The sequence below is a fragment of the Xenopus laevis genome, chromosome 5L (genome assembly GCF_017654675.1).
Source record: "Xenopus laevis strain J_2021 chromosome 5L, Xenopus_laevis_v10.1, whole genome shotgun sequence".
Classification (NCBI taxonomy): Eukaryota; Metazoa; Chordata; class Amphibia; order Anura; family Pipidae; genus Xenopus; species Xenopus laevis.
In genome coordinates, this window is record NC_054379.1 from 45802986 (window position 1) to 45830323 (window position 27338).

The window sequence follows — 27338 nt, forward strand, 5'->3', positions numbered from 1 at the left end:
TCTGGATGAAAATACTGGCCTTCCTATATATTTATGTTTTTTCCCTATTAAAGGGATACTGTCATTGGAAAAAAACATTTTTTTCAAAATGAATCGGTTAATAGTGCTGCTCCAGCAGAATTCTGTGCTGAAATCCATTTCTCAAAAGAGCAAACAGATTTTTTTATATTCAATTTTGAAATCTGACTTGGGGCTAGACATATTGTCAATTTCCCAGCTGCCCCAAGTCATGTGACTTGTGCTCTGATAAACTTCAATCACTCTTTACTGCTGTACTGCAAGTTGAAGTGATATCACCCCCTCCCTTTCCCCCCCTCCCAGCAGCCAAAGAAAAGAACAATGGGAAGGTAACCAGATAACAGCTCCCTAACACAAGATAACAGCTGCCTGGTAGATCTAAGAACATCACTCAATAATAAAAACCCATGTCTCACTGAGACACATTCAGTTACATTGAGAAAGAAAAACAGCAGCCTGCCAGAAAACATTTCTCTCCTAAAGTGCAGGCACAAGTCACATGACCAGGGGCAGCTGGGAAATTGACAAAATGTCTAGCCCCATGTCAGATTTCAAAATTGAATATTAACAAATCTGTTTGCTCTTTTGAGAAATGGATTTCAGTGCAGAATTCTGCTGGAGCAGCACTATTAACTGATGCGTTTTGAAAAAAACATGTTTTACGATGACAGTATCCCTTTAATAACATTGGGATCAAACAGCATTTTTACTAGCCAGGCCACTGTCATTTAACCGTTTGGAGTTTTTGGCACTTTGCAAAGGTAGTTGTTTGAATGTTGCAAGGTAGATGCTTGAATTCTAAATTGACTTCTTTTTATATTGATTTGACTATGCTTTTAGTGGGAGTTTAAAACTCCTGCCAGAAGTGGGGTTCGAACCCACGCGGACATTTGTCCATTGGATCTTAAGTCCAACGCCTTAACCACTCGGCCATCCTGGCTGGTTTTGTTGTGTATAATGCTATTCCTTCAGCTTTGATACTAACAGTAGGTTCATACATTTTAAACAAATGAAATAGTAGAAATAGTGAAGCAAAGGAAAAGAATTTATATATAGGCAAGGCAGATAGGGTTGCCACCTTTTCTGGATGAAAATACTGGCCTTCCTATATATTTATGTTTTTTCCCTATTAAAGGGATACTGTCATTGGAAAAAAACATTTTTTTCAAAATGAATCGGTTAATAGTGCTGCTCCAGCAGAATTCTGTGCTGAAATCCATTTCTCAAAAGAGCAAACAGATTTTTTTATATTCAATTTTGAAATCTGACTTGGGGCTAGACATATTGTCAATTTCCCAGCTGCCCCAAGTCATGTGACTTGTGCTCTGATAAACTTCAATCACTCTTTACTGCTGTACTGCAAGTTGAAGTGATATCACCCCCTCCCTTTCCCCCCTCCCAGCAGCCAAAGAAAAGAACAATGGGAAGGTAACCAGATAACAGCTCCCTAACACAAGATAACAGCTGCCTGGTAGATCTAAGAACATCACTCAATAATAAAAACCCATGTCTCACTGAGACACATTCAGTTACATTGAGAAAGAAAAACAGCAGCCTGCCAGAAAACATTTCTCTCCTAAAGTGCAGGCACAAGTCACATGACCAGGGGCAGCTGGGAAATTGACAAAATGTCTAGCCCCATGTCAGATTTCAAAATTGAATATTAACAAATCTGTTTGCTCTTTTGAGAAATGGATTTCAGTGCAGAATTCTGCTGGAGCAGCACTATTAACTGATGCGTTTTGAAAAAAACATGTTTTACGATGACAGTATCCCTTTAATAACATTGGGATCAAACAGCATTTTTACCAGCCAGGCCACTGTCATTTAACCGTTTGGAGTTTTTGGCACTTTGCAAAGGTAGTTGTTTGAATGTTGCAAGGTAGATGCTTGAATTCTAAATTGACTTCTTTTTTATATTGATTTGACTATGCTTTTAGTGGGAGTTTAAAACTCCTGCCAGAAGTGGGGTTCGAACCCACGCGGACATTTGTCCATTGGATCTTAAGTCCAACGCCTTAACCACTCGGCCATCCTGGCTTGTTTTGCTGTTATATAATGCTATTCCTTCAGCTTTGATACTAACAGTAGGTTCATACATTTTAAACAAATGAAAGAGTAGAAATAGTGAAGAAAAGGATATTAATTTATATAGGCAAGGCAGATAGGGTTGCCACCTTTTCTGGAAACAAATACCGGCCTTCCTATATATTTATGTTTTTTTCCCTATTAATAACATCCGGATTAACCACAATTTTACCGGCCAGGCCACTGTCATTTAACCATTTGGAGTTTTTGGCACTTTGCAAAGGTAGTTGTTTGAATGTTGCAAGGTAGATGCTTGAATTCTAAATTGACTTCTTTTTTATATTGATTTGACTATGCTTTAGTGGGAGTTTAAAACTCCTGCCAGAAGTGGGGTTTCGAACCCACGCGGACATTTGTCCATTGGATCTTAAGTCCAACGCCTTAACCACTCGGCCATCCTGGCTGGTTTTGCTGGTGTGTAATGCTATTCCTTCAGCTTTGATACTAACAGTAGGGTTCATACATTTTAAACAAATGAAATAGTAGAAATAGTGAAGCAAAGGAAAAGAATTTATATATAGGCAAGGCAGATAGGGTTGCCACCTTTTCTGGATGAAAATACTGGCCTTCCTATATATTTATGTTTTTTCCCTATTAAAGGGATACTGTCATTGGAAAAAAACATTTTTTTCAAAATGAATCGGTTAATAGTGCTGCTCCAGCAGAATTCTGTGCTGAAATCCATTTCTCAAAAGAGCAAACAGATTTTTTTATATTCAATTTTGAAATCTGACTTGGGGCTAGACATATTGTCAATTTCCCAGCTGCCCCAAGTCATGTGACTTGTGCTCTGATAAACTTCAATCACTCTTTACTGCTGTACTGCAAGTTGAAGTGATATCACCCCCTCCCTTTCCCCCCTCCCAGCAGCCAAAGAAAAGAACAATGGGAAGGTAACCAGATAACAGCTCCCTAACACAAGATAACAGCTGCCTGGTAGATCTAAGAACATCACTCAATAATAAAAACCCATGTCTCACTGAGACACATTCAGTTACATTGAGAAAGAAAAACAGCAGCCTGCCAGAAAACATTTCTCTCCTAAAGTGCAGGCACAAGTCACATGACCAGGGGCAGCTGGGAAATTGACAAAATGTCTAGCCCCATGTCAGATTTCAAAATTGAATATTAACAAATCTGTTTGCTCTTTTGAGAAATGGATTTCAGTGCAGAATTCTGCTGGAGCAGCACTATTAACTGATGCGTTTTGAAAAAAACATGTTTTACGATGACAGTATCCCTTTAATAACATTGGGATCAAACAGCATTTTTACCAGCCAGGCCACTGTCATTTAACCGTTTGGAGTTTTTGGCACTTTGCAAAGGTAGTTGTTTGAATGTTGCAAGGTAGATGCTTGAATTCTAAATTGACTTCTTTTTTATATTGATTTGACTATGCTTTTAGTGGGAGTTTAAAACTCCTGCCAGAAGTGGGGTTCGAACCCACGCGGACATTTGTCCATTGGATCTTAAGTCCAACGCCTTAACCACTCGGCCATCCTGGCTTGTTTTGCTATTATATAATGCTATTCCTTCAGCTTGATACTAACAGTAGGTTCATACATTTTAAACAAATGAAAGAGTAGAAATAGTGAAGAAAAGGATATTAATTTATATTAATTTATATAGGCAAGGCAGATAGGGTTGCCACCTTTTCTGGAAACAAATACCGGCCTTCCTATATATTTATGTTTTTTTCCCTATTAATAACATCCGGAATTAACCACAATTTTTACCGGCCAGGGCCACTGTCATTAAACCATTTGACTATGCTTTTAGTGGGAGTTTAAAACTCCTGCCAGAAGTGGGGTTCGAACCCACGCGGACATTTGTCCATTGGATCTTAAGTCCAATGCCTTAACCACTCGGCCATCCTGGCTGGTTTTGCTGGTGTGTAATGCTATTCCTTCAGCTTTGATACTAACAGTAGGTTCATACATTTTAAACAAATGAAATAGTAGAAATAGTGAAGCAAAGGAAAAGAATTTATATATAGGCAAGGCAGATAGGGTTGCCACCTTTTCTGGATGAAAATACTGGCCTTCCTATATATTTATGTTTTTCCCTATTAAAGGGATACTGTCATTGGAAAAAACATTTTTTTCAAAATGAATCGGTTAATAGTGCTGCATCCAGCAGAATTCTGTGCTGAAATCCATTTCTCAAAAGAGCAAACAGATTTTTTTATATTCAATTTTGAAATCTGACTTGGGGCTAGACATATTGTCAAATTTCCCAGCTGCCCCAAGTCATGTGACTTGTGCTCTGATAAACTTCAATCACTCTTTACTGCTTGTACTGCAAGTTGAAGTGATATCACCCCCTCCCTTTCCCCCCTCCCAGCAGCCAAAGAAAAGAACAATGGGAAGGTAACCAGATAACAGCTCCCTAACACAAGATAACTGCTCCAGCAGAATTCTGTGCTGAAATCCATTTCTCAAAAGAGCAAACAGATTTTTTTATATTCAATTTTGAAATCTGACTTGGGGCTAGACATATTGTCAAATTCCCAGCTGCCCCAAGTCATGTGACTTGTGCTCTGATAAACTTCAATCACTCTTTACTGCTGTACTGCAAGTTGAAGTGATATCACCCCCTCCCTTTCCCCCCCTCCCAGCAGCCAAAGAAAAGAACAATGGGAAGGTAACCAGATAACAGCTCCCTAACACAAGATAACAGCTGCCTGGTAGATCTAAGAACATCACTCAATAATAAAAACCCATGTCTCACTGAGACACATTCAGTTACATTGAGAAAGAAAAACAGCAGCCTGCCAGAAAACATTTCTCTCCTAAAGTGCAGGCACAAGTCACATGACCAGGGGCAGCTGGGAAATTGACAAAATGTCTAGCCCCATGTCAGATTTCAAAATTGAATATTAACAAATCTGTTTGCTCTTTTGAGAAATGGATTTCAGTGCAGAATTCTGCTGGAGCAGCACTATTAACTGATGCGTTTTGAAAAAAACATGTTTTACGATGACAGTATCCCTTTAATAACATTGGGATCAAACAGCATTTTTACCAGCCAGGCCACTGTCATTTAACCGTTTGGAGTTTTTGGCACTTTGCAAAGGTAGTTGTTTGAATGTTGCAAGGTAGATGCTTGAATTCTAAATTGACTTCTTTTTTATATTGATTTGACTATGCTTTTAGTGGGAGTTTAAAACTCCTGCCAGAAGTGGGGTTCGAACCCACGCGGACATTTGTCCATTGGATCTTAAGTCCAACGCCTTAACCACTCGGCCATCCTGGCTTGTTTTGCTGTTATATAATGCTATTCCTTCAGCTTTGATACTAACAGTAGGTTCATACATTTTAAACAAATGAAAGAGTAGAAATAAAGGATATTAATTTATATATTCAAGGCAGATAGGGTTGCCACCTTTTCTGGAAACAAATACCGGCCTTCCTATATATTTATGTTTTTTTCCCTATTAATAACATCCGGATTAACCACAATTTTTACCGGCCAGGCCACTGTCATTAAACCATTTGGAGTTTTTGGCACTTTGCAAAGGTAGTTGTTTGAATGTTGCAAGGTAGATGCTTGAATTCTAAATTGACTTCTTTTTTATATTGATTTGACTATGCTTTTAGTGGGAGTTTAAAACTCCTGCCAGAAGTGGGGATCGAACCCACGCGGACATTTGTCCATTGGATCTTAAGTCCAACGCCTTAACCACTCGGCCATCCTGGCTGGTTTTGCTGGTGTATAATGCTATTCCTTCAGCTTTGATACTAACAGTAGGTTCATACATTTTAAACAAATGAAATAGTAGAAATAGTGAAGCAAAGGAAAATAATTTATATATAGGCAAGGCAGATAGGGTTGCCACCTTTTCTGGATGAAAATACTGGCCTTCCTATATATTTATGTTTTTTCCCTATTAAAGGGATACTGTCATTGGAAAAAAACATTTTTTTCAAAATGAATCGGTTAATAGTGCTGCTCCAGCAGAATTCTGTGCTGAAATCCATTTCTCAAAAGAGCAAACAGATTTTTTTATATTCAATTTTGAAATCTGACTTGGGGCTAGACATATTGTCAATTTCCCAGCTGCCCCAAGTCATGTGACTTGTGCTCTGATAAACTTCAATCACTCTTTACTGCTGTACTGCAAGTTGAAGTGATATCACCCCCTCCCTTTCCCCCCTCCCAGCAGCCAAAGAAAAGAACAATGGGAAGGTAACCAGATAACAGCTCCCTAACACAAGATAACAGCTGCCTGGTAGATCTAAGAACATCACTCAATAATAAAAACCCATGTCTCACTGAGACACATTCAGTTACATTGAGAAAGAAAAACAGCAGCCTGCCAGAAAACATTTCTCTCCTAAAGTGCAGGCAGAAGTCACATGACCAGGGGCAGCTGGGAAATTGACAAAATGTCTAGCCCCATGTCAGATTTCAAAATTGAATATTAACAAATCTGTTTGCTCTTTTGAGAAATGGATTTCAGTGCAGAATTCTGCTGGAGCAGCACTATTAACTGATGCGTTTTGAAAAAAACATGTTTTACGATGACAGTATCCCTTTAATAACATTGGGATCAAACAGCATTTTTACCAGCCAGGCAAATGTCATTTAACCGTTTGGAGTTTTTGGCACTTTGCAAAGGTAGTTGTTTGAATGTTGCAAGGTAGATGCTTGAATTCTAAATTGACTTCTTTTTTATATTGATTTGACTATGCTTTTAGTGGGAGTTTAAAACTCCTGCCAGAAGTGGGGTTCGAACCCACGCGGACATTTGTCCATTGGATCTTAAGTCCAACGCCTTAACCACTCGGCCATCCTGGCTGGTTTTGTTGGTGTATAATGCTATTCCTTCAGCTTTGATACTAACAGTAGGTTCATACATTTTAAACAAATGAAATAGTAGAAATAGTGAAGCAAAGGAAAAGAATTTATATATAGGCAAGGCAGATAGGGTTGCCACCTTTTCTGGATGAAAATACTGGCCTTCCTATATATTTATGTTTTTTCCCTATTAAAGGGATACTGTCATTGGAAAAAATAATTTTTTTCAAAATGAATCGGTTAATAGTGCTGCTCCAGCAGAATTCTGTGCTGAAATCCATTTCTCAAAAGAGCAAACAGATTTTTTATATTCAATTTTGAAATCTGACTTGGGGCTAGACATATTGTCAATTTCCCAGCTGCCCCAAGTCATGTGACTTGTGCTCTGATAAACTTCAATCACTCTTTACTGCTGTACTGCAAGTTGAAGTGATATCACCCCCTCCCTTTCCCCCCTCCCAGCAGCCAAAGAAAAGAACAATGGGAAGGTAACCAGATAACAGCTCCCTAACACAAGATAACTGCTGCCTGGTAGATCTAAGAACATCACTCAATAATAAAAACCCATGTCTCACTGAGACACATTCAGTTACATTGAGAAAGAAAAACAGCAGCCTGCCAGAAAACATTTCTCTCCTAAAATGCAGGCACAAGTCACATGACCAGGGGCAGCTGGGAAATTGACAAAATGTCTAGCCCCATGTCAGATTTCAAAATTGAATATTAACAAATCTGTTTGCTCTTTTGAGAAATGGATTTCAGTGCAGAATTCTGCTGGAGCAGCACTATTAACTGAGGCGTTTTGAAAAAAACATGTTTGACGATGACAGTATCCCTTTAATAACATTGGGATCAAACAGCATTTTTACCAGCCAGGCCACTGTCATTTAACCGTTTGGAGTTTTTGGCACTTTGCAAAGGTAGTTGTTTGAATGTTGCAAGGTAGTTGCTTGAATTCTAAATTGGCTTCTTTTTTATATTGATTTGACTATGCTTTTAGTGGGAGTTTAAAACCCCTGCCAGAAGTGGGGTTCGAACCCACGCGGACATTTGTCCATTGGATCTTAAGTCCAACGCCTTAACCACTCGGCCATCCTGGCTTGTTTTGCTATTATATAATGCTATTCCTTCAGCTTTGATACTAACAGTAGGTTCATACATTTTAAACAAATGAAAGAGTAGAAATAGTGAAGAAAAGGATATTAATTTATATTAATTTATATAGGCAAGGCAGATAGGGTTGCCACCTTTTCTGGAAACAAATACCGGCCTTCCTATATATTTATGTTTTTTTCCCTATTAATAACATCCGGATTAACCACAATTTTTACCGGCCAGGCCACTGTCAATAAACCATTTGACTATGCTTTTAGTGGGAGTTTAAAACTCCTGCCAGAAGTGGGGTTCGAACCCACGCGGACATTTGTCCATTGGATCTTAAGTCCAACGCCTTAACCACTCGGCCATCCTGGCTTGTTTTGCTATTATATAATGCTATTCCTTCAGCTTTGATACTAACAGTAGGTTCATACATTTTAAACAAATGAAAGAGTAGAAATAGTGAAGAAAAGGATATTAATTTATATTAATTTATATAGGCAAGGCAGATAGGGTTGCCACCTTTTCTGGAAACAAATACCGGCCTTCCTATATATTTATGTTTTTTTCCCTATTAATAACATCCGGATTAACCACAATTTTTACCGGCCAGGCCACTGTCATTAAACCATTTGACTATGCTTTTAGTGGGAGTTTAAAACTCCTGCCAGAAGTGGGGTTCGAACCCACGCGGACATTTGTCCATTGGATCTTAAGTCCAATGCCTTAACCACTCGGCCATCCTGGCTGGTTTTGCTGGTGTGTAATGCTATTCCTTCAGCTTTGATACTAACAGTAGGTTCATACATTTTAAACAAATGAAATAGTAGAAATAGTGAAGCAAAGGAAAATAATTTATATATAGGCAAGGCAGATAGGGTTGCCACCTTTTCTGGATGAAAATACTGGCCTTCCTATATATTTATGTTTTTTCCCTATTAAAGGGATACTGTCATTGGAAAAAAACATTTTTTTTCAAAATGAATCGGTTAATAGTGCTGCTCCAGCAGAATTCTGTGCTGAAATCCATTTCTCAAAAGAGCAAACAGATTTTTTTATATTCAATTTTGAAATCTGACTTGGGGCTAGACATATTGTCAATTTCCCAGCTGCCCCAAGTCATGTGACTTGTGCTCTGATAAACTTCAATCACTCTTTACTGCTGTACTGCAAGTTGAAGTGATATCACCCCCTCCCTTTCCCCCCCTCCCAGCAGCCAAAGAAAAGAACAATGGGAAGGTAACCAGATAACAGCTCCCTAACACAAGATAACAGCTGCCTGGTAGATCTAAGAACATCACTCAATAATAAAAACCCATGTCTCACTGAGACACATTCAGTTACATTGAGAAAGAAAAACAGCAGCCTGCCAGAAAACATTTCTCTCCTAAAGTGCAGGCACAAGTCACATGACCAGGGGCAGCTGGGAAATTGACAAAATGTCTAGCCCCATGTCAGATTTCAAAATTGAATATTAACAAATCTGTTTGCTCTTTTGAGAAATGGATTTCAGTGCAGAATTCTGCTGGAGCAGCACTATTAACTGATGCGTTTTGAAAAAAACATGTTTTACGATGACAGTATCCCTTTAATAACATTGGGATCAAACAGCATTTTTACCAGCCAGGCCACTGTCATTTAACCGTTTGGAGTTTTTGGCACTTTGCAAAGGTAGTTGTTTGAATGTTGCAAGGTAGATGCTTGAATTCTAAATTGACTTCTTTTTTATATTGATTTGACTATGCTTTTAGTGGGAGTTTAAAACTCCTGCCAGAAGTGGGGTTCGAACCCACGCGGACATTTGTCCATTGGATCTTAAGTCCAACGCCTTAACCACTCGGCCATCCTGGCTTGTTTTGCTGTTATATAATGCTATTCCTTCAGCTTTGATACTAACAGTAGGTTCATACATTTTAAACAAATGAAAGAGTAGAAATAAAGGATATTAATTTATATATTCAAGGCAGATAGGGTTGCCACCTTTTCTGGAAACAAATACCGGCCTTCCTATATATTTATGTTTTTTTCCCTATTAATAACATCCGGATTAACCACAATTTTTACCGGCCAGGCCACTGTCATTAAACCATTTGGAGTTTTTGGCACTTTGCAAAGGTAGTTGTTTGAATGTTGCAAGGTAGATGCTTGAATTCTAAATTGACTTCTTTTTTATATTGATTTGACTATGCTTTTAGTGGGAGTTTAAAACTCCTGCCAGAAGTGGGGATCGAACCCACGCGGACATTTGTCCATTGGATCTTAAGTCCAACGCCTTAACCACTCGGCCATCCTGGCTGGTTTTGCTGGTGTATAATGCTATTCCTTCAGCTTTGATACTAACAGTAGGTTCATACATTTTAAACAAATGAAATAGTAGAAATAGTGAAGCAAAGGAAAATAATTTATATATAGGCAAGGCAGATAGGGTTGCCACCTTTTCTGGATGAAAATACTGGCCTTCCTATATATTTATGTTTTTTCCCTATTAAAGGGATACTGTCATTGGAAAAAAACATTTTTTTTCAAAATGAATCGGTTAATAGTGCTGCTCCAGCAGAATTCTGTGCTGAAATCCATTTCTCAAAAGAGCAAACAGATTTTTTTATATTCAATTTTGAAATCTGACTTGGGGCTAGACATATTGTCAATTTCCCAGCTGCCCCAAGTCATGTGACTTGTGCTCTGATAAACTTCAATCACTCTTTACTGCTGTACTGCAAGTTGAAGTGATATCACCCCCTCCCTTTCCCCCCTCCCAGCAGCCAAAGAAAAGAACAATGGGAAGGTAACCAGATAACAGCTCCCTAACACAAGATAACAGCTGCCTGGTAGATCTAAGAACATCACTCAATAATAAAAACCCATGTCTCACTGAGACACATTCAGTTACATTGAGAAAGAAAAACAGCAGCCTGCCAGAAAACATTTCTCTCCTAAAGTGCAGGCAGAAGTCACATGACCAGGGGCAGCTGGGAAATTGACAAAATGTCTAGCCCCATGTCAGATTTCAAAATTGAATATTAACAAATCTGTTTGCTCTTTTGAGAAATGGATTTCAGTGCAGAATTCTGCTGGAGCAGCACTATTAACTGATGCGTTTTGAAAAAAACATGTTTTACGATGACAGTATCCCTTTAATAACATTGGGATCAAACAGCATTTTTACCAGCCAGGCAAATGTCATTTAACCGTTTGGAGTTTTTGGCACTTTGCAAAGGTAGTTGTTTGAATGTTGCAAGGTAGATGCTTGAATTCTAAATTGACTTCTTTTTTATATTGATTTGACTATGCTTTTAGTGGGAGTTTAAAACTCCTGCCAGAAGTGGGGTTCGAACCCACGCGGACATTTGTCCATTGGATCTTAAGTCCAACGCCTTAACCACTCGGCCATCCTGGCTGGTTTTGTTGGTGTATAATGCTATTCCTTCAGCTTTGATACTAACAGTAGGTTCATACATTTTAAACAAATGAAATAGTAGAAATAGTGAAGCAAAGGAAAAGAATTTATATATAGGCAAGGCAGATAGGGTTGCCACCTTTTCTGGATGAAAATACTGGCCTTCCTATATATTTATGTTTTTTCCCTATTAAAGGGATACTGTCATTGGAAAAAATAATTTTTTTCAAAATGAATCGGTTAATAGTGCTGCTCCAGCAGAATTCTGTGCTGAAATCCATTTCTCAAAAGAGCAAACAGATTTTTTTATATTCAATTTTGAAATCTGACTTGGGGCTAGACATATTGTCAATTTCCCAGCTGCCCCAAGTCATGTGACTTGTGCTCTGATAAACTTCAATCACTCTTTACTGCTGTACTGCAAGTTGAAGTGATATCACCCCCTCCCTTTCCCCCCTCCCAGCAGCCAAAGAAAAGAACAATGGGAAGGTAACCAGATAACAGCTCCCTAACACAAGATAACTGCTGCCTGGTAGATCTAAGAACATCACTCAATAATAAAAACCCATGTCTCACTGAGACACATTCAGTTACATTGAGAAAGAAAAACAGCAGCCTGCCAGAAAACATTTCTCTCCTAAAATGCAGGCACAAGTCACATGACCAGGGGCAGCTGGGAAATTGACAAAATGTCTAGCCCCATGTCAGATTTCAAAATTGAATATTAACAAATCTGTTTGCTCTTTTGAGAAATGGATTTCAGTGCAGAATTCTGCTGGAGCAGCACTATTAACTGAGGCGTTTTGAAAAAAACATGTTTGACGATGACAGTATCCCTTTAATAACATTGGGATCAAACAGCATTTTTACCAGCCAGGCCACTGTCATTTAACCGTTTGGAGTTTTTGGCACTTTGCAAAGGTAGTTGTTTGAATGTTGCAAGGTAGTTGCTTGAATTCTAAATTGGCTTCTTTTTTATATTGATTTGACTATGCTTTTAGTGGGAGTTTAAAACTCCTGCCAGAAGTGGGGTTCGAACCCACGCGGACATTTGTCCATTGGATCTTAAGTCCAACACCTTAACCACTCGGCCATCCTGGCTTATTTTGCTGTTATATAATGCTATTCCTTCAGCTTTGATACTAACAGTAGGTTCATACATTTTAAACAAATGAAAGAGTAGAAATAGTGAAGAAAAGGATATTAATTTATATAGGCAAGGCAGATAGGGTTGCCACCTTTTCTGGAAACAAATACCGGCCTTCCTATATATTTATGTTTTTTTCCCTATTAATAACATCCGGATTAACCACAATTTTTACCGGCCAGGCCACTGTCATTTAACCATTTGGAGTTTTTGGCACTTTGCAAAGGTAGTTGTTTGAATGTTGCAAGGTAGATGCTTGAATTCTAAATTGACTTCTTTTTTATATTGATTTGACTATGCTTTTAGTGGGAGTTTAAAACTCCTGCCAGAAGTGGGGTTCGAACCCACGCGGACATTTGTCCATTGGATCTTAAGTCCAATGCCTTAACCACTCGGCCATCCTGGCTGGTTTTGCTGGTGTGTAATGCTATTCCTTCAGCTTTGATACTAACAGTAGGTTCATACATTTTAAACAAATGAAATAGTAGAAATAGTGAAGCAAAGGAAAAGAATTTATATATAGGCAAGGCAGATAGGGTTGCCACCTTTTCTGGATGAAAATACTGGCCTTCCTATATATTTATGTTTTTTCCCTATTAAAGGGATACTGTCATTGGAAAAAAACATTTTTTTTCAAAATGAATCGGTTAATAGTGCTGCTCCAGCAGAATTCTGTGCTGAAATCCATTTCTCAAAAGAGCAAACAGATTTTTTTATATTCAATTTTGAAATCTGACTTGGGGCTAGACATATTGTCAATTTCCCAGCTGCCCCAAGTCATGTGACTTGTGCTCTGATAAACTTCAATCACTCTTTACTGCTGTACTGCAAGTTGAAGTGATATCACCCCCTCCCTTTCCCCCCTCCCAGCAGCCAAAGAAAAGAACAATGGGAAGGTAACCAGATAACAGCTCCCTAACACAAGATAACAGCTGCCTGGTAGATCTAAGAACATCACTCAATAATAAAAACCCATGTCTCACTGAGACACATTCAGTTACATTGAGAAAGAAAAACAGCAGCCTGCCAGAAAACATTTCTCTCCTAAAGTGCAGGCACAAGTCACATGACCAGGGGCAGCTGGGAAATTGACAAAATGTCTAGCCCCATGTCAGATTTCAAAATTGAATATTAACAAATCTGTTTGCTCTTTTGAGAAATGGATTTCAGTGCAGAATTCTGCTGGAGCAGCACTATTAACTGATGCGTTTTGAAAAAAACATGTTTTACGATGACAGTATCCCTTTAATAACATTGGGATCAAACAGCATTTTTACCAGCCAGGCCACTGTCATTTAACCGTTTGGAGTTTTTGGCACTTTGCAAAGGTAGTTGTTTGAATGTTGCAAGGTAGATGCTTGAATTCTAAATTGACTTCTTTTTTATATTGATTTGACTATGCTTTTAGTGGGAGTTTAAAACTCCTGCCAGAAGTGGGGTTCGAACCCACGCGGACATTTGTCCATTGGATCTTAAGTCCAACGCCTTAACCACTCGGCCATCCTGGCTTGTTTTGCTGTTATATAATGCTATTCCTTCAGCTTTGATACTAACAGTAGGTTCATACATTTTAAACAAATGAAAGAGTAGAAATAAAGGATATTAATTTATATATTCAAGGCAGATAGGGTTGCCACCTTTTCTGGAAACAAATACCGGCCTTCCTATATATTTATGTTTTTTTCCCTATTAATAACATCCGGATTAACCACAATTTTTACCGGCCAGGCCACTGTCATTAAACCATTTGGAGTTTTTGGCACTTTGCAAAGGTAGTTGTTTGAATGTTGCAAGGTAGATGCTTGAATTCTAAATTGACTTCTTTTTTATATTGATTTGACTATGCTTTTAGTGGGAGTTTAAAACTCCTGCCAGAAGTGGGGATCGAACCCACGCGGACATTTGTCCATTGGATCTTAAGTCCAACGCCTTAACCACTCGGCCATCCTGGCTGGTTTTGCTGGTGTATAATGCTATTCCTTCAGCTTTGATACTAACAGTAGGTTCATACATTTTAAACAAATGAAATAGTAGAAATAGTGAAGCAAAGGAAAATAATTTATATATAGGCAAGGCAGATAGGGTTGCCACCTTTTCTGGATGAAAATACTGGCCTTCCTATATATTTATGTTTTTTCCCTATTAAAGGGATACTGTCATTGGAAAAAAACATTTTTTTTCAAAATGAATCGGTTAATAGTGCTGCTCCAGCAGAATTCTGTGCTGAAATCCATTTCTCAAAAGAGCAAACAGATTTTTTTATATTCAATTTTGAAATCTGACTTGGGGCTAGACATATTGTCAATTTCCCAGCTGCCCCAAGTCATGTGACTTGTGCTCTGATAAACTTCAATCACTCTTTACTGCTGTACTGCAAGTTGAAGTGATATCACCCCCTCCCTTTCCCCCCTCCCAGCAGCCAAAGAAAAGAACAATGGGAAGGTAACCAGATAACAGCTCCCTAACACAAGATAACAGCTGCCTGGTAGATCTAAGAACATCACTCAATAATAAAAACCCATGTCTCACTGAGACACATTCAGTTACATTGAGAAAGAAAAACAGCAGCCTGCCAGAAAACATTTCTCTCCTAAAGTGCAGGCAGAAGTCACATGACCAGGGGCAGCTGGGAAATTGACAAAATGTCTAGCCCCATGTCAGATTTCAAAATTGAATATTAACAAATCTGTTTGCTCTTTTGAGAAATGGATTTCAGTGCAGAATTCTGCTGGAGCAGCACTATTAACTGATGCGTTTTGAAAAAAACATGTTTTACGATGACAGTATCCCTTTAATAACATTGGGATCAAACAGCATTTTTACCAGCCAGGCAAATGTCATTTAACCGTTTGGAGTTTTTGGCACTTTGCAAAGGTAGTTGTTTGAATGTTGCAAGGTAGATGCTTGAATTCTAAATTGACTTCTTTTTTATATTGATTTGACTATGCTTTTAGTGGGAGTTTAAATCTCCTGCCAGAAGTGGGGTTCGAACCCACGCGGACATTTGTCCATTGGATCTTAAGACCAACGCCTTAACCACTCGGCCATCCTGGCTGGTTTTGTTGGTGTATAATGCTATTCCTTCAGCTTTGATACTAACAGTAGGTTCATACATTTTAAACAAATGAAATAGTAGAAATAGTGAAGCAAAGGAAAATAATTTATATATAGGCAAGGCAGATAAGGTTGCCACCTTTTCTGGATGAAAATACTGGCCTTCCTATATATTTATGTTTTTTCCCTATTAAAGGGATACTGTCATTGGAAAAAAAAATTTTTTCAAAATGAATCGGTTAATAGTGCTGCTCCAGCAGAATTCTGTGCTGAAATCCATTTCCTGCCAGAAGTGGGGTTCGAACCCACGCGGACATTTGTCCATTGGATCTTAAGTCCAACGCCTTAACCACTCGGCCATCCTGGCTGGTTTTGCTGGTGTATAATGCTATTCCTTCAGCTTTGATACTAACAGTAGGTTCATACATTTTAAACAAATGAAATAGTAGAAATAGTGAAGCAAAGGAAAAGAATTTATATATAGGCAAGGCAGATAGGGTTGCCACCTTTTCTGGATGAAAATACTGGCCTTCCTATATATTTATGTTTTTTCCCTATTAAAGGGATACTGTCATTGGAAAAAAACATTTTTTTCAAAATGAATCGGTTAATAGTGCTGCTCCAGCAGAATTCTGTGCTGAAATCCATTTCTCAAAAGAGCAAACAGATTTTTTTATATTCAATTTTGAAATCTGACTTGGGGCTAGACATATTGTCAATTTCCCAGCTGCCCCAAGTCATGTGACTTGTGCTCTGATAAACTTCAATCACTCTTTACTGCTGTACTGCAAGTTGAAGTGATATCACCCCCTCCCTTTCCCCCCTCCCAGCAGCCAAAGAAAAGAACAATGGGAAGGTAACCAGATAACAGCTCCCTAACACAAGATAACAGCTGCCTGGTAGATCTAAGAACATCACTCAATAATAAAAACCCATGTCTCACTGAGACACATTCAGTTACATTGAGAAAGAAAAACAGCAGCCTGCCAGAAAACATTTCTCTCCTAAAGTGCAGGCACAAGTCACATGACCAGGGGCAGCTGGGAAATTGACAAAATGTCTAGCCCCATGTCAGATTTCAAAATTGAATATTAACAAATCTGTTTGCTCTTTTGAGAAATGGATTTCAGTGCAGAATTCTGCTGGAGCAGCACTATTAACTGAGGCGTTTTGAAAAAAACATGTTTTACGATGACAGTATCCCTTTAATAACATTGGGATCAAACAGCATTTTTACCAGCCAGGCCACTGTCATTTAACCGTTTGGAGTTTTTTGCACTTTGCAAAGGTAGTTGTTTGAATGTTGCAAGGTAGATGCTTGAATTCTAAATTGACTTCTTTTTTATATTGATTTGACTATGCTTTTAGTGGGAGTTTAAAACTCCTGCCAGAAGTGGGGTTCGAACCCACGCGGACATTTGTCCATTGGATCTTAAGTCCAACGCCTTAACCACTCGGCCATCCTGGCTTGTTTTGTTGTTATATAATGCTATTCCTTCAGCTTTGATACTAACAGTAGGTTCATACATTTTAAACAAATGAAAGAGTAGAAATAGTGAAGAAAAGGATATTAATTTATATAGGCAAGGCAGATAGGGTTGCCACCTTTTCTGGAAACAAATACCGGCCTTCCTATATATTTATGTTTTTTTCCCTATTAATAACATCCGGATTAACCACAATTTTTACCGGCCAGGCCACTGTCATTAAACCATTTGGAGTTTTTGGCACTTTGCAAAGGTAGTTGTTTGAATGTTGCAAGGTAGATGCTTGAATTCTAAATTGACTTCTTTTTTATATTGATTTGACTATGCTTTTAGTGGGAGTTTAAAACTCCTGCCAGAAGTGGGGTTCAAACCCACGCGGATATTTGTCCATTGGATCTTAAGTCCAACGCCTTAACCACTTGGCCATCCTGGCTGGTTTTGCTGGTGTATAATGCTATTCCTTCAGCTTTGATACTAACAGTAGGTTCATACATTTTAAACAAATGAAATAGTAGAAATAGTGAAGCAAAGGAAAAGAATTTATATATAGGCAAGGCAGATAGGGTTGCCACCTTTTCTGGATGAAAATACTGGCCTTCCTATATATTTATGTTTTTCCCTATTAAAGGGATACTGTCATTGGAAAAAAACATTTTTTTCAAAATGAATCGGTTAATAGTGCTGCTCCAGCAGAATTCTGTGCTGAAATCCATTTCTCAAAAGAGCAAACAGATTTTTTTATATTCAATTTTGAAATCTGACTTGGGGCTAGACATATTGTCAATTTCCCAGCTGCCCCAAGTCATGTGACTTGTGCTCTGATAAACTTCAATCACTCTTTACTGCTGTACTGCAAGTTGAAGTGATATCACCCCCTCCCATTCCCCCCCTCCCAGCAGCCAAAGAAAAGAACAATGGGAAGGTAACCAGATAACAGCTCCCTAACACAAGATAACAGCTGCCTGGTAGATCTAAGAACATCACTCAATAATAAAAACCCATGTCTCACTGAGACACATTCAGTTACATTGAGAAAGAAAAACAGCAGCCTGCCAGAAAACATTTCTCTCCTAAAGTGCAGGCACAAGTCACATGACCAGGGGCAGCTGGGAAATTGACAAAATGTCTAGCCCCATGTCAGATTTCAAAATTGAATATTAACAAATCTGTTTGCTCTTTTGAGAAATGGATTTCAGTGCAGAATTCTGCTGGAGCAGCACTATTAACTGATGCGTTTTGAAAAAAACATGTTTTACGATGACAGTATCCCTTTAATAACATTGGGATCGAACAGCATTTTTACCAGCCAGGCCACTGTCATTTAACCGTTTGGAGTTTTTGGCACTTTGCAAAGGTAGTTGTTTGAATGTTGCAAGGTAGATGCTTGAATTCTAAATTGACTTCTTTTTTATATTGATTTGACTATGCTTTTAGTGGGAGTTTAAAACTCCTGCCAGAAGTGGGGTTTGAACCCACGCGGACATTTGTCCATTGGATCTTAAGTCCAACGCCTTAACCACTCGGCCATCCTGGCTGGTTTTGTTGGTGTATAATGCTATTCCTTCAGCTTTGATACTAACAGTAGGTTCATACATTTTAAACAAATGAAATAGTAGAAATAGTGAAGCAAAGGAAAAGAATTTATATATAGGCAAGGCAGATAGGGTTGCCACCTTTTCTGGATGAAAATACTGGCCTTCCTATATATTTATGTTTTTTCCCTATTAAAGGGATACTGTCATTGGAAAAAAACATTTTTTTCAAAATGAATCGGTTAATAGTGCTGCTCCAGCAGAATTCTGTGCTGAAATCCATTTCTCAAAAGAGCAAACAGATTTTTTTATATTCAATTTTGAAATCTGACTTGGGGCTAGACATATTGTCAATTTCCCAGCTGCCCCAAGTCATGTGACTTGTGCTCTGATAAACTTCAATCACTCTATACTGCTGTACTGCAAGTTGAAGTGATATCACCCCCTCCCTTTCCCCCCTCCCAGCAGCCAAAGAAAAGAACAATGGGAAGGTAACCAGATAACAGCTCCCTAACACAAGATAACTGCTGCCTGGTAGATCTAAGAACATCACTCAATAATAAAAACCCATGTCTCACTGAGACACATTCAGTTACATTGAGAAAGAAAAACAGCAGCCTGCCAGAAAACATCTCTCTCCTAAAGTGCAGGCACAAGTCACATGACCAGGGGCAGCTGGGAAATTGACAAAATGTCTAGCCCCATGTCAGATTTCAAAATTGAATATTAACAAATCTGTTTGCTCTTTTGAGAAATGGATTTCAGTGCAGAATTCTGCTGGAGCAGCACTATTAACCGATTCATTTTGAAAAAAATTTTTTTTTCCAATGACAGTATAACTTTAATAGGGAAAAAACATAAATATATAGGAAGGCCAGTATTTTCATTTTTTTTAACACAAGATAACAGCTGCCTGGTAGATCTAAGAACATCACTCAATAATAAAAACCCATGTCTCACTGAGACACATTCAGTTACATTGAGAAAGAAAAACAGCAGCCTGCCAGAAAACATTTCTCTCCTAAAGTGCAGGCACAAGTCACATGACCAGGGGCAGCTGGGAAATTGACAAAATGCCTAGCCCCATGTCAGATTTCAAAATTGAATATTAACAAATCTGTTTGCTCTTTTGAGAAATGGATTTCAGTGCAGAATTCTGCTGGAGCAGCACTATTAACTGATGCGTTTTGAAAAAAACAAATGTTTTACGATGACAGTATACCTTTAATAACATTGGGATCAAACAGCATTTTTACCAGCCAGGCCACTGTCATTTAACCGTTTGGAGTTTTGACACTTTGCAAAAGTAGTTGTTTGAATGTTGCAAGGTAGATGCTTGAATTCTAAATTGAATTCTTTTTTATATTGAGGTGACTATGCTTTTAGTGGGAGTTTAAAACTCCTGCCAGAAGTGGGGTCGAACCCACGCAGACATTTGTCCATTGGATCTTAAGTCCAACTCCTTAACCACTCGGCCATCCTGGCTTGTTTTGCTATTATATAATGCTATTCCTTCAGCTTTGATACTAACAGTAGGTTCATACATTTTAAACAAATGAAAGTGTAGAAATAGTGAAGAAAAGGATATTAATTTATATAGGCAAGGCAGATAGGGTTGCCACCTTTTCTGGAAAAAAATACCAGCCTTCCTATATATTTATGTTTTTTTCCCTATTAATAACATCCGGATTAACCAGAATTTTTACCGGCCAGGCCACTGTCATTTAACCATTTGGAGTTTTTGGCATTTTGCAAAGGTAGTTGTTTGAATGTTGCAAGGTAGATGCTTGAATTCTAAATTTACTTCTTTTTTATATTGATTTGACTATGCTTTTAGTGGGAGTTTAAAAGTCCTGCAAGAAGTGGGGTTCGAACCCACGCGGACATTTGTCCATTGGATCTTAAGTCCAACGCCTTAACCACTCGGCCATCCTGGCTGCTTTTGCTAGTGTGTAATGCTATTCCTTCCGCTTTGATACTAACAGTAGGTTCATACATTTTAAACAAATGAAATAGTAGAAATAGTGAAGCAAAGGAAAATAATTTATACATAGGCAAGGCAGATAGGGTTGCCACCTTTTCTGGATGAAAATACTGGCCTTCCTATATATTTATGTTTTTTTCCCTATTAAAGGGATACTGTCATTGGAAAAAACATTTTTTTTCAAAATGAATCGGTTAATAGTGCTGCTCCAGCAGAATTCTGTGCTGAAATCCATTTCTCAAAAGAGCAAACAGATTTTTTTATATTCAATTTTGAAATCTGACATGGGGCTAGATATATTTTCAATTTCCCAGCTGCCCCAAGTCATGTGACTTGTGCTCTGATAAACTTCAATCACTATTTACTGCTGTACTGCAAGTGGAAGTGATATCACCCCCTCCCTTTCCCCCCCTCCCAGCAGCCAAAGAAAAGAACAATGGGAAGGTAACCAGATAACAGCTCCCTAACACAAGATATCAGCTGCCTGGTAGATCTAAGAACAACACTCAATAGTAAAAACCCATGTCTCACTGAGACACATTCAGTTACATTGAGAAGGAAAAACAGCAGCCCGCCAGAAAACATTTCTCTCCTAAAGTGCAGGCACAAGTCACATGACCAGGGGCAGCTGGGAAATTGACAAAATGTCTAGCCCAATGTCAGATTTCAAAATTGAATATAAAAGACTGTCCACAATTTCACCCCCCAGGAGTCACCGTACTAATAGGCTTTTGACGTTATATATTTTTTTTTTTTCACAAATGTTTTTATTTGTTTTTCAATATGCATATAAGAAAAAAAAAAAAGAACAGAAAGGAAAATAAAATAAGGTAAACAGTCAAGTACAGAGTCGAATGTAATAAAGCAAGATAGACAATAATAATCTAAAATCTAGTCAAGTGATCAGGAAAGGGGGAAATGGACAGGTATACCACTAATTGTAGATATTGAAAGTTACTCACGGTGTTGTTACCTGTAGACGATAAGATAGAGCATTAAGGTTTATGATCAAAATAGGGCGGTAGTAAATAGTTGGTTAAGATGATGACTCCTGGGGGGTCCCAAAACAGCTGGTTGTTGCGGATGTCCCACGGGTCTTAGCAGTTGGTTCGCCTCACAGACAAGATCGGTCCCCAGCAGCAGCTCCCGTTCATACCATGTGGTAGTTTGAAAAGTTTGGATAGTGAGTAGTTTTGTAGGTGGAGTGAGGGTGTTAATGTAAGTCAACCAAGTGTCAAAAAACCATTCTGTGTTTTTCTCCTTATTCGTTAGGGTTTCAATCCAGTCTAAATGGAATATGTGATGCAGTTTCTGGCGCACCAAAGATAGAGGCGGAGGAAGTCGGGATAGCCAGGTATGTAAGATTGCCTTCCTGGCTGCTGCCGCCAGCCTCTCCGCTAAGGCTTTCTCCGGCTTGGAGATGTGTGGGGTGGATTGCAATTTGCTAAATATAGCCCATGTGGCGCTAACGGTAATTGATTTCCCTGATAGGTTTTCCCAATAACTGGCGATTTCCTTCCAGAACTGTTGTATAAGAGGGCATGACCATAGACAATGTATCATATCGGCTCTGGGCGCTTCGCACTTCAGGCAGCTATCTGAGTGCGTTGTGCCTATATGAAATCTTTTTAGAGGTGTGAGGTAAGCATGGTGTAGCAATTGCAGGGACATTTCCTGGTATGTACTAGCAGGCAAAATTTTCATCATTCGTGTGTGATGCCGAAGAATATCCACATTTTCAGCCTGTGGGATGATAAGTTTCCATTTCGTAAAGGCCATAGTGGTATTATCCGGATCGACAGTCGTTCTAATTTGTTTGTAAATATGAACAGTGGATCTGAGTATCATGTTTTGGCCATAATGAGTCAAGTGGGTTGTTCTTATCTTTGTCCGTTAGTTCGGCCCATCGTCGTGTGACGAAATGTAAGAGCTGGAGCAATGAGTATTGATGCATCTGCAGAAATGGGTACTTTTGAAGCAGGGCCGAAATGGGTAGGACTGTTTTGGAATGGGTAAGCACGTCCTTAATATTCTGTAAGCCCTCTGTTTGCCAAGCTCTGAAAACCAGGCTGTTTAAGCCCGGAGAAAACGTTTTATTGTTGAGCCAGGTAAGATTTATTGAGTTAAAAGGAGATAAGTTTGCCTTTTTGACGTTATATTTAAGGTAAATAAACCTGACCTGTCTACTTGAATCTAGATATTTCTGCTCATTCTCAGACGCTTGATGTAAGGAAGGATTTTTCCTTCTCTTTAACTTTAAAAAATCTTAATAAAAACAAGTTTAAAAAAAAAAAAATTGAATATAAACAAATCTGTTTGCTCTTTTGAGAAATGGATTTCAGTGCAGAATTCTGCTGGAGCAGCACTATTAACTGATGCGTTTTGAAAAAAATATGTTTTACGATGACAGTATCCCTTTAATAACATTGGGATCAACCAGCATTTTTACCAGCCAGGCCACTGTCATTTAACCGTTTGGAGTTTTTGGCACTTTGCAAAGGTAGTTGTTTGAATGTTGCAAGGTAGATGCTTGAATTCTAAATTGACTTCTTTTTTATATTGATTTGACTATGCTTTTAGTGGGAGTTTAAAACTCCTGCCAGAAGTGGGGTTCGAACCCACGCGGACATTTGTCCATTGGATCTTAAGTCCAACGCCTTAACCACTCAGCCATCCTGGCTTGTTTTGCTGTTATATAATGCTATTCCTTCAGCTTTGATACTAACAGTAGGTTCATACATTTTAAACAAATGAAAGAGTAGAAATAGTGAAGAAAAGGATATTAATTTATATAGGCAAGGCAGATAGGGTTGCCACCTTTTCTGGAAAAAAATACCGGCCTTCCTATATATTTATGTTTTTTTCCTTATTAATAACATCCGGATTAACCACAATTTTTACCGGCCAGGCCACTGTCATTTAACCATTTGGAGTTTTTGGCACTTTGCAAAGGTAGTTGTTTGAATGTTGCAAGGTAGATGCTTGAATTCTAAATTGACTTCTTTTTTATATTGATTTGACTATGCTTTTAGTGGGAGTTTAAAACTCCTGCCAGAAGTGGGGTTCGAACACAGGCGGACATTTGTCCATTGGATCTTAAGTCCAACGCCTTAACCACTCGGCCATCCTGGCTTGTTTTGCTGTTATATAATGCTATTCCTTCAGCTTTGATACTAACAGTAGGTTCATACATTTTAAACAAATGAAATAGTAGAAATAGTGAAGCAAAGGAAAAGAATTTATATATAGGCAAGGCAGATAGGGTTGCCACCTTTTCTGGATGAAAATACTGGCCTTCCTATATATTTATGTTTTTTCCCTATTAAAGGGATACTGTCATTGAAAAAAAACATTTTTTTCAAAATGAATCGGTTAATAGTGCTGCTCCAGCAGAATTCTGTGCTAAAATCCATTTCTCAAAAGAGCAAACAGATTTTTTTATATTCAATTTTGAAATCTGACTTGGGGCTAGACATATTGTCAATTTCCCAGCTGCCCCAAGTCATGTGACTTGTGCTCTGATAAACTTCAATCACTCTTTACTGCTGTACTGCAAGTTGAAGTGATATCACCCCCTCCCTTTCCCCCCCTCCCAGCAGCCAAAGAAAAGAACAATGGGAAGGTAACCAGATAACAGCTCCCTAACACAAGATAACAGCTGCCTGGTAGATCTAAGAACATCACTCAATAATAAAAACCCATGTCTCACTGAGACACATTCAGTTACATTGAGAAAGAAAAACAGCAGCCTGCCAGAAAACATTTCTCTCCTAAAGTGCAGGCACAAGTCACATGACCAGGGGCAGCTGGGAAATTGACAAAATATCTAGCCCCATGTCAGATTTCAAAATTGAATATTAACAAATCTGTTTGCTCTTTTGAGAAATGGATTTCAGTGCAGAATTCTGCTGGAGCAGCACTATTAACTGATGCGTTTTGAAAAAAACAAATGTTTTACGACGACAGTATCCCTTTAATAACATTGGGATCAAACAGCATTTTTACCGGCCAGGCCACTGTCATTTAACCGTTTGGAGTTTTTGGCACTTTGCAAAGGTAGTTGTTTGAATGTTGCAAGGTAGATGCTTGAATTCTAAATTGACTTCTTTTTTATATTGATTTGACTATGCTTTTAGTGGGAGTTTAAAACTCCTGCCAGAAGTGGGGTTCGAACCCACACGGACATTTGTCCATTGGATCTTAAGTCCAACGCCTTAAACACGCGGCCATCCTGGCTGGTTTTGCTGGTGTGTAATGCTATTTCCTCAGCTTTGATACTAACAGTAGGTTCATACATTTTAAACAAATGAAATAGTAGAAATAGTGAAGCAAAGGATATTAATATATATAGGCAATGCAGAATAGGAGCACCCAGATTGATTGTGTAGGTGGTGTTTATGCCAGAAAAGCCCCATAGGAAAGCAGAGAGAGGGCTGCTGCCTATAGCAGAGCCACTGTGTTCGGAATATAAATTGAGGAAAAAATTATGTTGTATACATTTGTTTTCGTAACTGGGAGGGAGAGAGAGAGAGAGAGAGAGAAAGAGAGAGAGAGAGAGAGAGAGAGAGAGAGAGAGAAGCAAAGCCAATGTATTATGAATATTTATTGAGTAAAAGTCCTGCTGAATACCCATAGTAAGCAATCAGTGCTTGGTTTTTATCAGGCAGCTTTAGGAAGAACAATCAGTGCAACAATTTGATTGGTTGCCATGGGTAACTACCCACAGGCAAATTTGCTGAGTGTTGATATATAACCCCCAGAATGTGTTGACTCTATGCACCTCTCGCAGTGAAGTAGGTGCCTTTATACACAGACAGGAGATAAGTGCAACACATTTCAAGAGCCACAACTCTAGCATAGTTTCATAGTTGTTTTAATTGATTTGACCATGCTGTTTGTGGATACTAAATAGAAGAGGGGCTTGAACCCACACGTTCATTTGTCTATTGGATTATAGGAGCACGCAGTTTAGTTTTGGAGGTGGAGTACCTGCCAGAGAAGCCCAGAAGGCAAGCTGAGAGCCAATGCCTGAAGCAGAGTCTCTGTATTAGGAATATTTATTGGGTTAATGTTCTGTTAGATACTGTGTTATTGTCATTAGTTTTCTCAGTTTGGGCCACCTGCATATATCATTTCCTATCAACCCAGTTGGGGACTCTCCTCTAACATTGCCAACTAACCAGTCACTCATCAAGCCACATGGCATTCAAAACCAACTTGGGGTTAAATGGCACCTATCACAATGAAATGGATTCCTCCACTGGCAACCCTCACTGGTTGGCAGAAGCAATAGTATTTCAGGTCAAGACACCCCTCCCTTATAAGTGGTATTCTCACTTGCACCAGGAGAGAATTCCTAGTGCATAATACCCAAGATTTCTCATTATGAGCATGCCCTTATACACAGACAAGAGATAGTGTAATACATTTCAAAAGCCAATATTCAAGCATGTTTCCAACAAGATATTTTAATGTTACACTTCATGAAGATTTATTTGGCAATGCTATTTTTGAAAACACATTTTAAAACACATTTCAGGAGTGGGGTCTGTACCCACATGAACAGGCAATTACTTTGACTTTATACTTACTTTATTTATAAATATGGCAGTATGGCATAAGAATAGTAAGGCTGTGGCAAAAAAATGTGTATAATGGAGACCACCTTAAATAATAAAATATTTTTATTTTTACAAGTTAACCATATCTACAGAAGCATTCATGGTTTAATAAAACCAAATGTTAATCATTTATACTTCAGGCTATTTTTTAATTCACTTAACTGCTTTTCTTGTAATGTTCTCCAAAGTTGTACCTCCCCAGGATTGAGCCTTTTGCAGCCTTTCTAAAATACCAGACAAGGAGTATATATATGTCTGAGCAAGTATGGCTACCCAATGAATCTGTTGCTACTGGAAGTTTCTACCAATAATGAATAATACCTGGTTATCAGGTATCCAGTCTCTCCCCATAGCATTGTGGATTGACAGAAGGTTGTATAATACTACCCAGTGACAAATCAATGCCAACAATGTAAGTTTAAACCCACACAAACATTTGTTCAATGGACTTTAAGTCCAACACCTTGTCATTGTAAGTCAGGTTTGGAATGCTATTGAATCAGTTTTTCATAAATTATTTCAACAGAAATTTACAGTATATTAGAAACAGTGAAGCCAAGAAATGCTATACATAGCATTACATATAGCCAGAGCCACTCTGTTAGGAATAATTTGTGTTATACATTTCAGAAGCCAAGGTGTAACAGTGTGAAAGTCTAGCATGTTACTAGGTAGATGTTTAAATGTTGCATTTTATGAGGACTGTTCACTTTTTCTAATGTTTTTTTATTGCTTTGCAAATGCTATTTGCGCAAGCTTAAAACACTTGCCAGAAGTGGGGTTCGAACCCACGAAGATATTTGTCCATTGGATCTTGCTGGCTTTTGTGATGTTATTGGCAGGGAGGCACAGGTCTATAAAAGAAACCCAGAAGTCGGGCGTGAGTGGGCATGGGTTGTGGGAGTGCGGTTGATGGGTGAGTCGGGAATAGCCAGACCCGCACATCACTACTACCTTCATATATAATTTCTAATCCCACCAGTTGGAGGTTCTCCTCTAATACTGCCATGTAACCAGTCACACATTAAAATGCTTTTCCCCATAGGAAACGCTCACTGGTTGGTTAAAGCAATATTATATCAGTTCAAGACCCCCTTCCTTAGGGGTATGAC

At 38.6% G+C, this 27338-nt stretch overlaps 28 non-coding genes across 28 annotated transcripts; all 28 read right to left on the bottom strand.

Moving 5' to 3' along the window:
- Window positions 1–875: 875 nt before the first annotated feature.
- Window positions 876–958, bottom strand: trnal-uaa. The gene has a single exon. It is a non-coding gene; the product is annotated as a tRNA-Leu (tRNA).
- Window positions 959–1975: 1017 nt separating this feature from the next.
- Window positions 1976–2058, bottom strand: trnal-uaa. Its single transcript has one exon. It is a non-coding gene; the product is annotated as a tRNA-Leu (tRNA).
- Window positions 2059–2425: 367 nt separating this feature from the next.
- Window positions 2426–2509, bottom strand: trnal-uaa. The gene has a single exon. It is a non-coding gene; the product is annotated as a tRNA-Leu (tRNA).
- Window positions 2510–3528: 1019 nt separating this feature from the next.
- On the bottom strand, window positions 3529–3611 carry trnal-uaa. Its single transcript has one exon. It is a non-coding gene; the product is annotated as a tRNA-Leu (tRNA).
- Window positions 3612–3902: 291 nt separating this feature from the next.
- On the bottom strand, window positions 3903–3985 carry trnal-uaa. Its single transcript has one exon. It is a non-coding gene; the product is annotated as a tRNA-Leu (tRNA).
- Window positions 3986–5278: 1293 nt separating this feature from the next.
- trnal-uaa lies at window positions 5279–5361 on the bottom strand. Its single transcript has one exon. It is a non-coding gene; the product is annotated as a tRNA-Leu (tRNA).
- A 361-nt stretch (window positions 5362–5722) lies between these two features.
- Window positions 5723–5805, bottom strand: trnal-uaa. Its single transcript has one exon. It is a non-coding gene; the product is annotated as a tRNA-Leu (tRNA).
- A 1018-nt stretch (window positions 5806–6823) lies between these two features.
- trnal-uaa lies at window positions 6824–6906 on the bottom strand. The gene has a single exon. It is a non-coding gene; the product is annotated as a tRNA-Leu (tRNA).
- Window positions 6907–7923: 1017 nt separating this feature from the next.
- Window positions 7924–8006, bottom strand: trnal-uaa. The gene has a single exon. It is a non-coding gene; the product is annotated as a tRNA-Leu (tRNA).
- A 290-nt stretch (window positions 8007–8296) lies between these two features.
- On the bottom strand, window positions 8297–8379 carry trnal-uaa. The gene has a single exon. It is a non-coding gene; the product is annotated as a tRNA-Leu (tRNA).
- A 290-nt stretch (window positions 8380–8669) lies between these two features.
- trnal-uaa lies at window positions 8670–8752 on the bottom strand. Its single transcript has one exon. It is a non-coding gene; the product is annotated as a tRNA-Leu (tRNA).
- Window positions 8753–9772: 1020 nt separating this feature from the next.
- On the bottom strand, window positions 9773–9855 carry trnal-uaa. The gene has a single exon. It is a non-coding gene; the product is annotated as a tRNA-Leu (tRNA).
- A 361-nt stretch (window positions 9856–10216) lies between these two features.
- trnal-uaa lies at window positions 10217–10299 on the bottom strand. Its single transcript has one exon. It is a non-coding gene; the product is annotated as a tRNA-Leu (tRNA).
- A 1019-nt stretch (window positions 10300–11318) lies between these two features.
- On the bottom strand, window positions 11319–11401 carry trnal-uaa. Its single transcript has one exon. It is a non-coding gene; the product is annotated as a tRNA-Leu (tRNA).
- A 1018-nt stretch (window positions 11402–12419) lies between these two features.
- On the bottom strand, window positions 12420–12502 carry trnal-uaa. The gene has a single exon. It is a non-coding gene; the product is annotated as a tRNA-Leu (tRNA).
- A 369-nt stretch (window positions 12503–12871) lies between these two features.
- On the bottom strand, window positions 12872–12954 carry trnal-uaa. The gene has a single exon. It is a non-coding gene; the product is annotated as a tRNA-Leu (tRNA).
- Window positions 12955–13973: 1019 nt separating this feature from the next.
- On the bottom strand, window positions 13974–14056 carry trnal-uaa. The gene has a single exon. It is a non-coding gene; the product is annotated as a tRNA-Leu (tRNA).
- Window positions 14057–14417: 361 nt separating this feature from the next.
- Window positions 14418–14500, bottom strand: trnal-uaa. The gene has a single exon. It is a non-coding gene; the product is annotated as a tRNA-Leu (tRNA).
- Window positions 14501–15519: 1019 nt separating this feature from the next.
- On the bottom strand, window positions 15520–15602 carry trnal-uaa. Its single transcript has one exon. It is a non-coding gene; the product is annotated as a tRNA-Leu (tRNA).
- Window positions 15603–15886: 284 nt separating this feature from the next.
- trnal-uaa lies at window positions 15887–15969 on the bottom strand. Its single transcript has one exon. It is a non-coding gene; the product is annotated as a tRNA-Leu (tRNA).
- A 1018-nt stretch (window positions 15970–16987) lies between these two features.
- Window positions 16988–17070, bottom strand: trnal-uaa. Its single transcript has one exon. It is a non-coding gene; the product is annotated as a tRNA-Leu (tRNA).
- A 369-nt stretch (window positions 17071–17439) lies between these two features.
- trnal-uaa lies at window positions 17440–17522 on the bottom strand. The gene has a single exon. It is a non-coding gene; the product is annotated as a tRNA-Leu (tRNA).
- A 1018-nt stretch (window positions 17523–18540) lies between these two features.
- On the bottom strand, window positions 18541–18623 carry trnal-uaa. The gene has a single exon. It is a non-coding gene; the product is annotated as a tRNA-Leu (tRNA).
- A 1401-nt stretch (window positions 18624–20024) lies between these two features.
- Window positions 20025–20106, bottom strand: trnal-uaa. The gene has a single exon. It is a non-coding gene; the product is annotated as a tRNA-Leu (tRNA).
- A 369-nt stretch (window positions 20107–20475) lies between these two features.
- Window positions 20476–20558, bottom strand: trnal-uaa. The gene has a single exon. It is a non-coding gene; the product is annotated as a tRNA-Leu (tRNA).
- Window positions 20559–23202: 2644 nt separating this feature from the next.
- Window positions 23203–23285, bottom strand: trnal-uaa. Its single transcript has one exon. It is a non-coding gene; the product is annotated as a tRNA-Leu (tRNA).
- A 369-nt stretch (window positions 23286–23654) lies between these two features.
- trnal-uaa lies at window positions 23655–23737 on the bottom strand. Its single transcript has one exon. It is a non-coding gene; the product is annotated as a tRNA-Leu (tRNA).
- A 1021-nt stretch (window positions 23738–24758) lies between these two features.
- On the bottom strand, window positions 24759–24841 carry trnal-uaa. The gene has a single exon. It is a non-coding gene; the product is annotated as a tRNA-Leu (tRNA).
- Window positions 24842–27338: the final 2497 nt, after the last annotated feature.